Source organism: Dendropsophus ebraccatus, chromosome 3 (genome assembly GCF_027789765.1).
Source record: "Dendropsophus ebraccatus isolate aDenEbr1 chromosome 3, aDenEbr1.pat, whole genome shotgun sequence".
Taxonomy (NCBI): Eukaryota; Metazoa; Chordata; class Amphibia; order Anura; family Hylidae; genus Dendropsophus; species Dendropsophus ebraccatus.
Window position 1 is genome coordinate 137,590,109 of NC_091456.1, and position 16,774 is coordinate 137,606,882.

Consider the following 16,774-nt stretch of genomic DNA (forward strand, 5'->3'; position numbering starts at 1 on the left):
CATTTTGAAAGTTATAACGATAGTGACACTTTAACCCCTAGGTGAGCTAGAACGTACTGGTACGTCCTGGAAGACTGTCCCCAGACGACCCTGGACGTACCGGTATGTCCTGAGCTATGAAGCGTGCTCCGCGGCCGCGGCGTTTAAGTGTAGGTGACAGGGGGAGTCCCCTTTCACTTACTGATCGGGACCCCCGCAGTGTGACTGCGGGGGTACGATCGGTAAAACAGACCACCGGTGGTCTCTCACCTGCCTCCGTGCGGTCCGATCGGCGCTCTGGTCACTGAGCCTGCACAGGCAGGCTCAATGAGCAGAGTGCCGATAACACTGATCAATGCTATGCCTATGGCGTCATTGCAAATGGTGAACGGCGTACACGAAAAGAGGGAAAAAAGTGCGCGGATTACCGATTTTATATTATATTATATATAAAAAATTAATAAAAAGTGATCAAAACGTCCGAACTTCCCAAATATGGCATTATTAAAAACTAGAGATCAAAATGACACCCCATACAGCCTCATAGGTAAAAAAATAAAACTGTTAAAAGCGTCACAATAGGCCCATTTTATTAATATTTAATTGCCAAAAAAAAGGCATAAAAAAATATATATAACATTAGAGAATCTGTGTAAACCTGCATATGGTTGTGTTCAGACTGACCTATAGAGTAATAGTATAATGTCGCTTTTACCATAGAGTGCATTACGTAGACACAGGAACCCCCCAAACTTTACCATATTGCATTCTTTTTTATGATTTTACCTATTTATACCTTCAAAGTACAACTATTCCTGTAACAAACAAGCCATTACATGGCCTTGTAGATAGAAAACTGAAAGTGCTAGAGCTCTTAGAAGGGGAGGAGGGAAAAACGAAAGCGCAAAGATCAAAATTTATGCGGTCCACTGGGTCATTTTGGGCCTGGTCCTCAAAGGGTTAAGGAATGTGACCAATTAACAGCTGATCTGGGGAAAAAGTGTATACATAGGTAATAATAGGTAATAGGTAATAATTGCACGCAATAGTCATGTCAAGTGTACAAATAATGAAAGTTTTTCAAGATCACTTGAAAGTTTTTATTTACAATTTTGGGACACTTACATGACTTTCCTATTGTATCTCAGGCAGCTCTCACCACTATCGATTTTGCTTTTTTTGTCTTGGTTTTCCATGTTTGGCTGAAGCTCTGATTTTCTGGCAGATCATGCAATATTTGCATGTTTTCCTATATAGATCTGGCACTGTATTTCTACTCACAGATTCTGCAAACAGCCACAGAACAGCATTGTATTGCATTGTGTATCGGATGCAGCGTCTGCAATGACTTGATAGATTGCTGCAATGCTGTGATATATATCTATTGGCATTTATATGTGCCAAGAGCCAGTCATGGGTGACAGCTTGGAATCCTATACTTATCATTTTTAGTAGTAATACTGGTCATATAAAGTAACATTTTGTTTAAATAATCAATGAGTGCCAAGTGTTAGAGAGATGTACTACAGGCCACGCCTCTATGACATTTAACTAAAGAGATGAAATATTAAGCATTGTTTAGGTGATTGCAGTCTCAAGCAACTACACTAAAGATATGGATATTCTCACTACTTACATAGCTACAGTATGTAAGCAAATCGGGATGTCTTTTGTAGCTGACAGTTGTACAAATACAGATGCATAGACACACAGACACACAAATACTGTAGATGTACACAAGAGCTCTCTGGTAGTTACTAATGGCCCCTATCTCCAAAGAGCCTTATATCAGGGTGCACCACTTTAAACAGATCAGAACATGGATATAGTTGAAACCTATGACAGAGCAGGGAGCTATAGGCTCTGTAGTCTGACACTTCCCTTCCCTATAAGCTACAGGCTGACTACAATTCATCAGACTTCTGACTTCATCAGGCAACTGATTTCTCATGGAAGTTGCTTCAGCCATTTTCCAAGGAAAGAGGGAATACTGGTAACACTAGGGACAATATTGAAGGACACAATGGCTTCATTTTTATCGTGAGAGTGTAAAAGGGTCGACTTTATTATTTAAGGGCAGAAAGGGGGTATTTTCTAGGTGGCACAAAAGGGACGTCATTGCAGCCTAAGGGCAAAAGGGATACATTGTCACTTTGTTGCGTGATTCACTAAGGTGGACATTTTTACTGTTACATTAACACAAAGGGAGTCATTAGTTCCTGTTTTTTCTTTGGAGCATGTGAAAAAAAAACCATTCACATACAAGGACATGGAATGTTAACAGATTTGACTGTGCACCTAAATCCCCATCATAATTGTAATGTGTGAACATACCCTATATTTGCCCTTTCCATCTTATAGATAAACAATTTAATCACGGCCAGGATTTCATCACCACTGATTACTTTATCATGCGCCTTCAGCAGGCAAAATATGCAGTGAAATAACAGAAAGCTGCACTGACTGTTTATCACCACCTATTCAGCGATGAAAGTGTTATGTGCACGCTTCCAATTACCGGATATGAAAATATTCAATCTACCGGGCTAAATACATTCATCTAGGAACCAAAATATTGGAATGGTGCCTGTCTGCATATGAACAATACAGGGGTCCCTCAAGTTACAATATTAATTGGTTCTGGGGAAACCATTGTAAATTGAAGCTATTGTAACTTGAGACCATAAATCTATGAGAAACTAGTAATTGGTTCCGAAGCCCTAAAAGGTCAACTCAATATGAGAACAAATTAAGATTTAAGGGCTATGGACACCTTTCAAAAGCATATACACTGTATCTTACTCTGTACTCATTATGGTGCAACAAAATGTTTTCTCTGTAGGTCTTTAAAAATGTTGCTGACTTTTTCTTCTACTGTTTCAAAAAGTTTGTATGCTCATCTCTTTTCCGCCAGTGTGAGCTGTCCTCCAATGTTTCTCTCCCCATTTTTACTCTTTGAGCTGGTGTTACTTCCTCCCTGCTGCCATCTCTAATACTAAGAGAACAGAAAGTCTACCTGACAGGCTTATCATTCTTTAAGTAGCAGTTACAGTAAATGGTAGTAAATTTTTTTTAATGACAACTCTTTAGAAAGATGTGGTATAGGGAACATATTGTATAGAGGTCATTGTAATTCGAGGGACCACTAACAGATCCGTCAGTTTGCAGTCAGAGATTATGAGTATTTCAAAAAGTATTCTGCAAGGTCCATATGTGTTCTTCATAAAGCTGATATTCAAATAGCGAAAGGAAATAGGTATATGGCCAGGCTAATTTTTTTTTGTTTCTGTACTAAAACACTAGTATTACTGTAAACAACACTTTGTATATATGAGCAGTAGGCCTTGACGTAAGTGTTGGTCATTGGAAAGTAATTTGTTTATTTCTCAATGACTTTCAAATAAACCATCTCCAAACCTAGAATACAATTTTACCATGCAAATACAAGATCAAGTAGCAGAGCTGAGTTTAATATAATAGCCCCATATATATTCCCCAGTAGATAATTATCTTAATCCACAAAAGAAACATTTATATGACGTGTGCATTTATTTCCTTTTATTTATTTAGAGCCATCCAAAATATGCATCATCATTTATGCCAGTATCTCCAAAATCTGTCCATATACCTGATTGCCCAATACATATATATACTTGACTCGGCCAAGTGTACATGTACATTTCACCAGATTTCCTACTTGGATTGGCACATTGATGATGTGGTTGTACTAGGTTGATCGTAGAAGTAGTCCCCCAGCGCACACCCTGTGTGTACATCTTCTGGATGGTGGATTGAGACAATGTATGTACTATAACTTAAGTAAAAAAAAATTATTTACAGTTCTGTTTACTATCAAATGCTGGTAACACTTCTATACATGAGGTGCCTTTTTTGTAAGTACAGGCAGGCTTACTGTACATTCATTTTCAGCTGGAAAAGGGGTTTTCCTGTTTACTGTAGACTGTGGCTGAGTGGATCCCCGTCTCTAAATAACCCTAGCCTTTTCATGTATGGTTTGTTTATCACGGTGGCTCAGTGAATTTTTTATTTCCTAGTATGAGTCCTTACTGGTGCTACAATTCCCAGCTGCAGGGTGTTGGTCTCTCATGATGTGTTAGTCTTGCTACGTTCACACTACGTATATTTCAGTCAGTATATGTATATTTCAGTCAGTATATTTCAGTCAGTATTGTGGTCCTCATATTGCAACCAAAACCAGGAGTGGATTAAAAACACAGAAAGGATCTGTTCACACAATGTTGAAATTGAGTGGATGGCCGCCATTTAATGGCAAATATTTGCTGTTATTTTAGAACAACGGCTGTTATATTGAAATAATGGCCGTTATTTACTGTTATATGGAAGCCATCCACTCAATTTCACCATTGTGTGAACAGATCCTTTCTGTGTTTTTAATCCACTCCTGGTTTTGGTTGCAATACTGACTGAAATATACTGACTGAAATATATGTAGTGTGAACCCAGCCTTAAAGCGTAACTGTCATGTTTTTTTTTTTATTGCAGAAATCAGTAGTATAAGCGATTTTAAGAAACTCTGTAATAGGTTTCATCAGCCCAAAAAGCCTCCTTCTGTACTCAAGAAGCAATCTCCCAGCCTCCCCCCCTGACTTCTTATCTGTGCATTATCAGGCAAACACATCTTCATTACAGAGAAGCCAGTGAAGACGGGCTCTGCTCTCTCCATTGTAAGCCTATGAAGGGGGGAGGGGCTGAGGGAGATGAGGGAGCAGGAAGAGGTGACATGAAGGTCAGATGTTTGTAGACTCTCTGGGCACCTAAGACGCTAAATTCAGGTGTCAGAAAGGTCAGTGCTTATGTATGAACTTACTGAGAGACATTGCAGGGTGTTGTGCTTTGCAGAAATCCTCCATGCTCAGTCACTCCTAACAGCCCCTCCCCTCTCCATAGCCACATAATGGAGACAGAAATCCTGCTTCATCTGATGTGAGGGGGGAGGCTGGGAGATTGCTTTTTCAGTACAGAAGGAAACTCTTTTAGTACATAAAACCTATTACAGAGTTTCTTAAAATTGCTTGTACTGTTGATATTTAATGTTTTCAGAAAAATGACCCTGAAATGACAGTTACGCTTTAAAGTGTAAAATTCTGCTTATCTAGACGATTACTGTACTAGGACTGTCTGAAAATGAGTCCTAGTCTAATACTCTGAGGTTCTTGTGCATCTTACCCCTACAGACAATACTCTCAGCCTGCTGTTGGAGTAATTATGCTTTTTTCTTTCTCTGAGGTTTGAGATCAGCTGGAGCAGTAATTTTATGTTTGCGTGAACTAAACCTGTCTCACTTCCTTTCTGTCTAACTAGAAAGGCCTTGGCTAGATGAAAGGGAAACTGACAGCACATATATGCATATATAAGTGCTGACAGTTATAAGTTAATTATTAAAGGGGAAGTCCGGGCAAAATAATTTTAAGATATGTTATTGCCCAAGAAAACGTATGTAAATTGCTAATAGACACTTATTATGGGAAACACACCTATAGTGCATTTTCCCTGCACTTACTACAGTATGGCGTGTTCAGGTCTCTGCAAAGTTGGTGATGTCACGTCACATAAGCTACGACTCCTGCTGCTCCAGTCTGTCCCACCGCTGCAGCAGGAGTTGGCAGTTTATGTGACGTGACCTTAACACACCATGCTGTAGTAAGTGCAGAGAAAATGCACTATAGGTGCGTTTCCCGTAATAAGTGTCTACTATTCATTTTCATAACCTTTGTTGGGCAATAATATATCTTAAAATTATTTTGCCTTGACTTCCCCTTTAAGCCAGCTGTCTGTTATTACCTTTCTATAGGTCCATCCATCATCTTTGTAAAAAAATTGTTTTGTTTTTCCATAGGCAGTGTCACAAAGGCGTGTCTGTGGCAACGCTGGTGCTCACCCCTCTCCCCCACCATGGCTCCATCACCTGGCCGTCCCCATCTCTGCATGTGGGATTTCATCCTAGCTGAAGATGAGCTGGCTGACAATCTTTTTGTGAGGAAGTGGGGGCAGCCTAGTGACTGAGTGGTGGCGGAAGAGCGGGATAGCTTATCAGTACATTTTTCCCGCAATAACCCTTTAATCAATGGAATCATATATGCTAACATTCACCTTAGAATGGAGTCCTGAAGAATGAGCCCCTATTTGCAGCAGTACTTTATTTAGATGAACAAATATGTTAAAAGTACCATACATTATCTAAAAATAGACATCATACATCACCTTTTATTTTTCATAAACTTCTAACAAATCATGTTGAATCTTGAAGAAGGGATGGAACGGTAAGAAAGAACACGTTTTTTGTTGTTTTCTTCTCCAGACCATACAGCTTCAAGATTTTAATACCTTCTTTATGGAAATATTCTCAGCCCGAGGTGCAGTAGGTTACTCAGTTCTTTTAGCCATGGGAAAATTAAAGGAAGCAGGTGTTAACTGAATTTCCCACTCATAAGCTTTAACCTGTGGCCTCCATTGAGAAAACACATGGCACTCAAAGACTCCTCTCATTAATGTCAAGCAAACAGTCTTTTCAAGTTCTCCTTTCATCTTACGTGACTCTGCTATAAAATTATAATTCCGTTGGTTTCCCAGGAAAGTTCTAAGAGTGAATACATGGTAATACACAACCTATACACTAACTATTAAAGTGTACCTGTCACGAGGGTCCGTTTCCGGGTCAGCAGTGAGATACTCTGCAAATCTGGAAGTTCAGGTCTCCATGGATATGGAGATGCAATGGGACCATAATTCACGCGACCCCAACAAAAAGTAGGGGTTAGGCTCTGTGTTAGGGAAAGTTTCTTTCCATTCCTACCTAGCTGCAGCATTAAAGGGGTTATCCAGCGCTACAAAAACATGGCCACTTTCCCCCTACTGTTGTCTCCAGTTTGGGTGGGGTTTTGAAACTCAGCTCCATTGAAGTAAATGGAGCTTAAGTGCAAACTGCACCTGAACTGGAGACAACAGTAGGGGGAAAAGTGGCCATGTTTTTGTAGCGCTGGATAACCCCTTTAAGTGCATGCTGACAACCATGGTGTAGTACACAGAAAGGGATCATCCACCCCCCTTACACGCGTATTTTCAACAAATGCTGTGTCTTCCTCATTGTTTTTCCTGGCATAGTCCTTAAAAGGGTATTCTGCTGAATTTTAACTTGTATTATGTTGCTATTCTGGTGGAGAAGATAACAAACAGACTATGCTATCTTTGGGTCCCAGCTGACCAATCCCTCTTCCACTTCCAAGATGGACTCGTCTCATCAATGACAGCCCACTCAGTCACTGAGACTGGGCAGCACTGTGGCCAGTGATTGGCTAAAAGGAATGTCACTACTGAGATGAGTCAGTCTCGGATGTGGTGGCGTGATTGTTTAGTTGGGACCTAAAGATGGCATAGGAGGACACTGGGGTTGTGTGGAAAGGTAAATATACCCTTGTCTGCTAGAGCATCAACATATTAAAAGTTTACTTTGAGAGAAAAACCCTTCAAGACTGAGCCGCGGCAAACTGCAGTACTTGGCTCTGCCACAGTCAAGTCTATGGCACTGTGCTGTGGGTCACAGGAGTCAGTGAAGCTCCACAGGCCTTTTATCCAGTGGATCAGCATCGGAGCAAGGAGTCTGACATCCACCCATTAGATATTGAGGGCAGGTCATCGATATTACCATCTCGGCTCAAGAGAAGTCGTAGTATCTGAGATCTAAGACACAATAAGAGCATTGAAGAGAGCAGCAGTCTCACGCTGATGATCAAGAAGAATGTCTGCAGATAAGCGCTTCATGTTTTGATCTGCTTCTTGAATACGCTGTAGTGGGGAACTGTCTGTAAAATCTATTTTAGTACAGGAATTTTTGTTTGATGAGGATGACTGCAGAATTTATAGTAAAATAAATCTAACTGCTCGGAATCAAGCCTAAAGAGTATCTTCATTCACAGTGACTCCTGGTTTAGGCTTTGTGTTTGATCTGTATCTTAAACCTTACAAAGTTTTTCCTGCAAAAACAGCTAAAAAAATGTTAAGCCATTTCTTCCTGTCATTTTGGGCATTTTTGCTAAAGTTTTTTTTGCAAATTACAAAGCCCCAAAACATTCCCTAAACTGCTAAAACTAGGACCTTTATTGGCTATTTTTTTTTTTTTTTTAGCCATAAGGCTATGTTCACAAACAGTATTTTTGCTTAGTATTTTGGTCCCTATATTGCAAACAAAACCAGGAGTGGATTGGAAACACAGATAGGTTATGTATTTCACACACTGCTTAAATTTAGGGGATGGCCGTCATTTAATGGCAAATAATTGACATTATTTTAAACCATCAGCCATTGTTATGAATTAACGGCCATTATTTCTCATAAAATGACGGCCATCCACTACATTTCAACAGTGTGTGAACATAGCCTTTTTGTGTTCTCAATCCACTCCTGGTTTTGGTTGCAAAATGAGGACCAAAATACTGAGCAAAAATACTCTGTGTGTACACCTAGCCTAAGGCTATGTTCACACTATGTATATTTTCGTCAAACTACGTCCATTGTTGCCGAGTGAAACAACGGCTGTTGTTATTACGAAAATGTACGTAACATTGCCGCCTATGGAATCCTGGAAGGAGCATATACACATAGAATACACTCCGACCAGGATCCCTAGCGTCGCCACATTGAATAGCGGCCGCAGAAAACCCTGTCAGTGCACACTGTGGAGCGAGCGGCTGCAGCCGCACGCTTCATAGTGTGCAGTTGAAAGTTCTAATGCGAGCGCGCATTAATGCACCCGCATCAGAACTAATCGGTGCTAAGGATCGTCTGGCCGGTACTGCAGTAGCGGCCGGGATGATCTTTTCAGAGACCGGCCGTCCCGTGATCTGGCCAGGTCACGGAACGGCCGGTCTCATATAGTGTATGAACATGGCCTAAAACAGTAATTTTACAGCTTTAAAAAAAAATGGGCAAAAAACATACACATACATAATTTTATGGTTGTAAAAAGTTAATGCAGGATTGCCATGAAAGGCAACTAATGAGAGGTGATGGTCACAGCTAAGGAGAGGGGTGATCACAGCTTACCATCCGGTAAAAAACACATACATACAGTACATGCATCAATATTGAGGTTGTTTTTATGGCTATTAAATTAGGTGGCATGTTCTTTTTTTTGGCTGTTGATGACAAATTTTGGGGGTCAGTGTTATTTTTTAAAACATTGCTGTTTTTATGCATAAGTGGCTGAAAGTGTTTTCTTGAAAAATAGCCTTTTTGTTTAAAAAAAAATGCTTAAAAATTAAAATTATATATATTGTATATAATGGTGTCGCCATATACAAAGTTGTTGTCCAATATTTGTACAAAATACTAAAAGAGATGTCAAACACAGCGTTTTCCTCTTTGCCTCTGCAGAAACCCTTTCCTGTGAAATCTTGATGCTGTACCAGGTAAATCCATGTGCGCTCAGCAACAGTTAATGATTACAGGCCTGCTGACATACATTACAATTAACGTCTGGGGAAATCTGTTCCTGTTTACTTGGTAATTTACTGTAATTATTAGAAAAAAGAAGTTTATGGGTTTTTGTGAATATAAATTGAAAAGTATAAAGTTAACAGTAGGGTATAAGGCAGAGAAGCAGGGAAAAGGACATAACTGTGCTTTTCAACCTTACAATTGCAAATGGTGGTAACTCACTACACAAAGGCTGAAAGTAATAGGAGTATAGCACTTACAAATTAACAATAAAAAAAAAATAGCTTGAAACTTTACACATAGCTTTATCTACCTAAGAATATACAGCGCTGAACAGGGTCTATTCTTTGCTCAAAACAGGATATTAAGCAGTCTTCAGCATTCTACACTTGCAATTCTACAATTGCAGTCGGCTGTGTGTGGAAGAGAGAGCAGGATGGCAGCAGGCAGTTAGAGCAGAGCAGGGAGAGACTAACAGTGATATAGGGACAGCGAGGAGAGGAGAGAAGGGCTGATTGTGGGTGATTGTTTGTTGTAGCTGCCAACTAAGGGAGGCATTTATTAAGTCCGGCGTTTTTTACGCCGGACTTAAAAATGCCCCCGCAGCTCCGGCGGTACGGGGATTTATGTAGAGGCGGACTGCCTGTACATAAATCCTGTGCGCGCCGGTGCGCACCGCCGAAAACCTACGCCAACTGAGGACTGGAGTAGGTTTTCGGCGTACATTTGGGCGGAACGGATGATAAATCGTGCGGACTCTGAGTCCGCGCCCTCCGTTCCGCCCATTTCCCGCCTACTTTCCGCCCCCTGGCGTACTCGGCGGAAAGTGCCGATTTGCGAATATATATTATTCGCAAATCGGCCATTTGCGTAAAAAAAAACTATGCAAATCGGCACTTTCCGCCAAAAATCATCCGTTCGCCGGATGATACATGTGGCCCTAAGTGTCCAATTTACCAAGTAACTGGGTGCCTATAGGGATTCACTGGAACCAGTGAAGACACAGTCCATATTATTTACTCACTGAGCACTGTAAACACCTATTGGCTTATACCTTGGAACAGTGAATTGAGTGTGCGCCTTGCATAATCAGTGCTCGCACTCCACTCCTACAGTGTTAAATAAATTTGGTTTCATTACTGAACTGAGCGTGTTCTTTACATAATCAGTGCTCTCACTCCACTCCTATTGTGTTATACAAATTTGGTTTCATTACTGAACTGAGCATGCACTTTACATATTCAGTGCTCGCACTCCACTCCTACTGTGTTATACAAGTTGGGTTTCATTAGATTGGATGATTGACTGGCTGATTGACATTTTTTAACATTGTTATTAAACAATTTTGACACTTTTACAAGAAGATGCATTAACAAAGTCACCCTTCTGTAATACTGCTGTATTATGCAAATAGCGGCCACAATTTGAATAATAAAGCAATAATTTTGTCTTAAAATGACGACTGTTCAAAAACACGTCTGTAAAACAGCAAAAAAAAAAAGATGTTGGAACATAGCCTCATTATGAGACAGTTTATCCCTAGTAACCAGACTGACAGACAGGACTAAACTCTTACAAGCTGGATCGCATTAATCTACCCAGCAACACTCTGAACATGCCATTTAATTTTTTTTTTAAAGTTTTGCTGTAGTAAAAATACATTTAGGTTGGAGACCTTGGTAACCCGCCGTTCCAGCATCCAGTAACTATGGAAACATACGCATAATGAACTTCTGTTATTACATTGAATAAGCCTGAATATAAAAGTAATATAGTACATCAACCAAGGAGAAATCTAACAACTTGATTCTAATAACTCGTTTTTTGCTTCACAGTTTACTTCTTAAACGTCTGCAGAAGAATAATTACTGTGCAAATAGCTCCGAAAAATTCCCAGCATACAAAAATTCCCAGAGCGGAGATTTGGCAAGACATCCAACAATTTAGATGTGCAGTTAAAGTTTGGATTTTACCTTCTGTATTTTTTAATGTATGGATGTTTGCCACACTGCGATACATCATGAACAAAGATGTTTTATGTTACTGTTTTTCCAGATGTGTGCTTATATAAAAAAGACTGTATGCTGAGTCCGAGAAAACTTGATCCAATAAATCAGTTATATTATTGTATATAGTGTATAGGGGACTAGTTATACTCTAGCATTACAATAGGTTTAATAAAGCTGTCAGTAATAAATTGTGACTAGGTAAAGGTTAAGACGCAGAGAAATCGAATAGTGCCAAGGGGCCTCGGGGCTAACATCACCCAAGGCAGTAGGCTTGATCTAGCCCCTTGACCTAGGCTGAAGGGCAACATGGACTATAAGCAGTAGACTGACTGTAAAACCTGTGCCACTGTAGAGACACCAGACACCTTAAAGGGGTTGGGTCATAAAGCAAAGAAGGTGTGGACCACATGCATATTTATATAAAGGAAAACTAATTTGCTTTGTTTAGTAAGGTAACTTACATCTCTATACCATTTTCTCCCCAATGTATCTGATCACTTCCGTGTTTCCTCTTTGAACTTTGACCCTTATGTTGCCATGCAACAGCGCAGACACTTGCCCACAATCCCCCTTGCTTGCATGAGAAGTCAAAACCAACTGGCCATACTAAAGAGACAGATCAGGAGACTTCAGTTGAACTGAAGGTGTTGGCTACTTTATAGTAAAATAGGTCAGTGTACAGTACTAGTAAGTGCACTCACTGTACTCACTGACAGCAGCTCCCTGCGTACCTCATAGAGCTAAAATCATATTCCCCTCCTCCAGGCTGTGCTGTCCTGCTCTGTGGTGAGTCTGTCCATGAGTTGGCCGAGCATGGAGGAGCATATGACCATGCCCCACCCCCTAGTAAACCTGTATATACCTAAGGAGGGAGGACACTGGGGACAGGGCATGGTCAAAATGCTTCTCGATGTTGGCATTCCATGAACAGAATGACCACATAGCAGGACAGTACAGCCTGGAGGAGAGCAGTCTGAGTTTAGCTCTATGAGGTACACAGTAAGTGCAGTGAGTACACTTACTATTACTGTATACTGAACTATTTTAGTGTAAAGTGGCCAACCCCTTTAAGCATGAGTGACTCAACCTGGTGTATGCCCAGTGGGCCATAACAAGAACAACAGGTTATCAAAACAAAGCAGGCACATGGAGGATGGAGGCAGTGACTGTCTTTACTTTCTTTACTTGGTCATGCACCCATCCCACCCTTCGGAGTTATTTTGGTCAACATTAATTGGATCATGCATGACCAGAATAAAGGCTAAGTATAAGCCCAGGACAGGCCAGGCCAGAGTCAGTTCTATCCCGTATATGGGGACAGTTTACATTGGTGAGATTGTACACACTGTTTGCAAATGGTATGCCAAGAGCCTAATTATTTTGTTGGGAAGAGGGGGCTGTTTCTAGCAATTTTGCAATTTTCATATCTGTATTGGGTTTATGTTTTGGCATTAGTAGCAAGCTGTTGCATTTCTTATGTTTTTGTGTACATGAGGGCTTGGTGAGTCTATATCTCTCAAATGATACATTTAAGAAATGCTTGTCCATTTGAAATATGTTTAATTAAAAACCTAGTTACAACCCCTTTAAGACATTCCTCTCCCTCCTGAGTGTTAAGAACCAAGTTGTATGAAAGAGTTATTATTTGTAACCTGCCAAGTCTTCTGTGAGTTATTGTTGTAACGTCTCTGTTATCTTACAACTTGAGAGAAATTCTTGTGTGGTCCTTTAGGAAATAGCATGCTCTGTTGTTAGAAATGTATTTGCCCTGTTAGGCCTGGGAACATACTTTTTGTTGCTGCAAAAGTTTATGTGCGCGCTGAACATTCACAGCTGATATTGGTTGGGATCCTTGAAAGATAGTAGTGGTGTAACGGACCCCATGACCCATGTAGGTACAGGATATCCCTAACTTTGCTTGGAGCTTAGTTTTCAGCTGACTGTCAATCAAGCAGGGATGGGGCTGGGAGTGGGGGATGAGAAAGCTTTCCTATTTGCAGGTGATCAGGGGCACATAAATGCCTCTTTGACACTGTGCACAGGAGAATAAAAACATATTTCTACATTTTAGAAGCACAGATGGATATATAAAAGGTACCACGTGTTTGCTTGACCTAACGGCTATCTAACAGTGTCAGCAGTTTTCTGTACTAAAGGGTCATGGCAGTGTGTATGCAATAAAACTGCAAAAACCATGTTTTTCAGGTACATGACAAAAAAAGGGGTGTATCTTAACCCCTAGACAACCCTGGGCGTACCCGTACGTCCTGGGCCCCCTAGGGATGCTCAGAGCAGTGTCAGTGCAATCCAGTGCCTATCTTATTGATCTATGCTGTATAACCAGGCTCGGACTGGGCCACCGGGGGGCCGGGGAAACCCCCGGTGGGCCCCGAGCAGGAGTGGGCCCCCTGCTCCTAGGGGGGGCCGGGGGCCGCACCTCCCTTTTTAACTGGAAGCGATCGCAACAATCGCTTCCAGTTAAATGTAAGGAAGTGTTCTGCCCTGTCAATCACTCTTGTGACCGCAAGCAGAGATTTGCTTGCGATCACAAGAGTGTCGCAAGCTCCGTTGCGAAGTCCCGGCAGCGCCATCACTGACCTCAGTGTGCGCCGCGGCGGCTAGGACTTCCGGGTCATGGAGCGCATACCGGAAGTCCCAGCCACCGCGGCGCACACTAAGCTCAGTGATGGCGCTGCCGGGACTTCACATCGGAGCTGCTGATCTGGAGGAGGCCGGCGTCCGACGGGGGATCGTGTGGTTAGGTGAGTTGTCTTGTGTTTTTTTTTATTTTTATCAGAGGGGGCAAGATAAGGGGGAGGATATACAGGAGGAGGACAACAGAAAGGGGTCTGTATACAGGGGGAGGACAACAGAAGGGGGTCTGTATACAGGGGGAGGACAACAGAAGGGGGTCTGTATACAGGGGGAGGACAACAGAAGGGGTCTGTATACAGGGGGAGGACAACAGAAGGGGGTCTATATACAGGGGGGAGGACAACATAAGGGGGGCTGTATACAGGGGGGAGGACAACATATGGGGGGCTGTATACAGGGCAGGACAACATAGGGGGGCTATATACAGGGGGAGGACAACAGAAGGAGGTCTGTATACAGGGGGAGGACAACATAAGGGGGGCTGTATACAGGGGGAGGACAACATAAGGGGGGCTGTATACAGGGGGAGGACAACATAAGGGGGGCTGTATACAGGGGGAGGTCAACATAAGGGGAGCTATATACAGGGGAGGACAACATATGGGGGGCTGTATACAGGACAGGACAACATAGGGGGGCTATATACAGGGGGAGGACAACAGAAGGAGGTCTGTATACAGGGGGAGGACAACATAAGGGGGGCTGTATACAGGGGGAGGACAACATAAGGGGGGCTGTATACAGGGGGAGGACAACATAAGGGGGGCTATATACAGGGGAGGACAACATAAGGGGGGCTGTATACAGGGGGGAGGACAACATAAGGGGCTGTATACAGGGGGAGGACAACAGAAGGGGGGCTGTATACAGGGGGAGGACAACAGAAGGGGGGCTGTATACAGGGGGAGGACAACATAAGGGGGTCTGTATACAGGGGGGGAGGACAACATAAGGGGCTGTATACAGGGGGAGGACAACATAAGGGGGGCTGTATACAGGGGGGAGGACAACATAAGGGGCTGTATACAGGGGGAGGACAACATAAGTGGGGCTGTATACAGGGGAGGACAACATTAAGAGGTCTGTATACAGGGGGAGGACAACAGAAGGGGGCTGTATACAGGGGGGAGGACAACAGAAGGGGGCTGTATACAGGGGGAGGACAACATAAGGGGGTATATACAGGGGAAGAACAACATAAGGGGGGTATATACAGGGGAAGGACAACATAAGGGGCTGTATACAGGGGAAGGACAACATAAGGGGGGCTGGATACAGGGAAGGAGAACATAAGGGGGGCTTTATACAGGGGGAGGACAACATAAGGGGGCTATGTACAGGGGAGGAGAACATAAGGGGGGCTGTATACAGGGAAGGACAACATAAGGGGCTGTATACAGGGAAGGACAACATAAGGGGCTGTATACAGGGAAGGATATATAATATATATACGCTACAAATAGTCAGGGCTAACCACTAAGAGAAGGTGTAAAGGGGACAGTACAGATGTGCAGTGTGTAGAGAGATGAGGATGGTGACAGAGCGAGGAGCCTAATATATTTCTCTGGCAGATTCTGTGGATTCGTGGCTTGGAGAAGTTCTCATAACGGCCCAGGACAGATGGAGAAGAAGATGAAAAGGGAAGAACTCCGATCAGAGAAGACGTCCCCTGTGAGTCACTAAATCTATGTGCACTGTAAAGTATATGGTGTAGAGCTGGGGCCACCTCTGTATGACTGTATGAGGGGATATTGATCTTTTGTTCAGAAGATTTTATTCAGTAGCAGCGGTGGTGTTAGTCAGTATGTGGTGGTATTATTTGTTACTTGTAATCTGGTGCGGTGTTCATTGGTCTTAGTATACCAGATTTGGTCAGTAACAATATATTAGCAATGGTTGTGGTGTGGCGGTAATATTTCCCCCTTGTGTACTGGTAATATTGGTATACAGGATTTGGTCAGTAACAGTATAGCGGTAATATGTATGGTGATAGTATTTCCCTCCTGTATACTGGTTTATTGGCAATATCGGTCTTGATAGACAGGATTTGGTCAGTTACTATATAGCGGTAATATGTGTGGGGATATTTGCTCTTTGTATACTGGTGTTATTGGTAGCTGTATGACTTGTATCTAAGTATACAGCGTTATCATACAAAAAAATTGTCTTATAGCCTAATTACACCGGCCAATAATCGGTAACAAGTGCTCCTAGGAAGTCTATTCAGCCGATGATCGGCCCATGTAAAAGTGCCAGAGATCTGCTGACATGCCAGCAAATGCCCCATAGTCGGCTGATTTGATCTTTTGTGCGGCTAAGATCATTGCTGTCGGCTGCACATCCCCTGCCCTGCTGATTAGCAATCATTTGCAGCCCTATGATGCCCCATATCACCCCATGTTAATGTACCCTTATTAATGTTACCATAGATAAGTATGGTGGCAGAAGGGTGGCCCCCAAGAATGATTTCCCCTGGTGGGCCCAAGCACTCCAGTCCGACACTGTGTATAACTATACAGCATAGATCTCAATGAGAGATCAGTGTGCTTATACTAGAAGTCCCCCAGGGAGGCTTCTAGTATAAGGCTCGGTTCAGACGTTGTAACTGTGCGGCTGTATTTGCGGCTGTAATTGTGCGGCGGTATTTTTGGTGGTTC

The 16,774-nt window shown here is 42.3% G+C and overlaps 1 long non-coding RNA gene across 1 annotated transcript in view; it reads left to right on the plus strand.

Moving 5' to 3' along the window:
* Positions 1-11,385, plus strand: part of LOC138787345 (uncharacterized) — a 31,420-nt gene extending 20,035 nt beyond the window's left edge. Inside the window, exons 2-3 of the long non-coding RNA XR_011362346.1 lie at positions 9,391-9,425; positions 11,289-11,385. This is a non-coding gene — a long non-coding RNA (uncharacterized lncRNA). The remainder of the gene's footprint in view (positions 1-9,390; positions 9,426-11,288) is intronic.
* Positions 11,386-16,774: the final 5,389 nt, after the last annotated feature.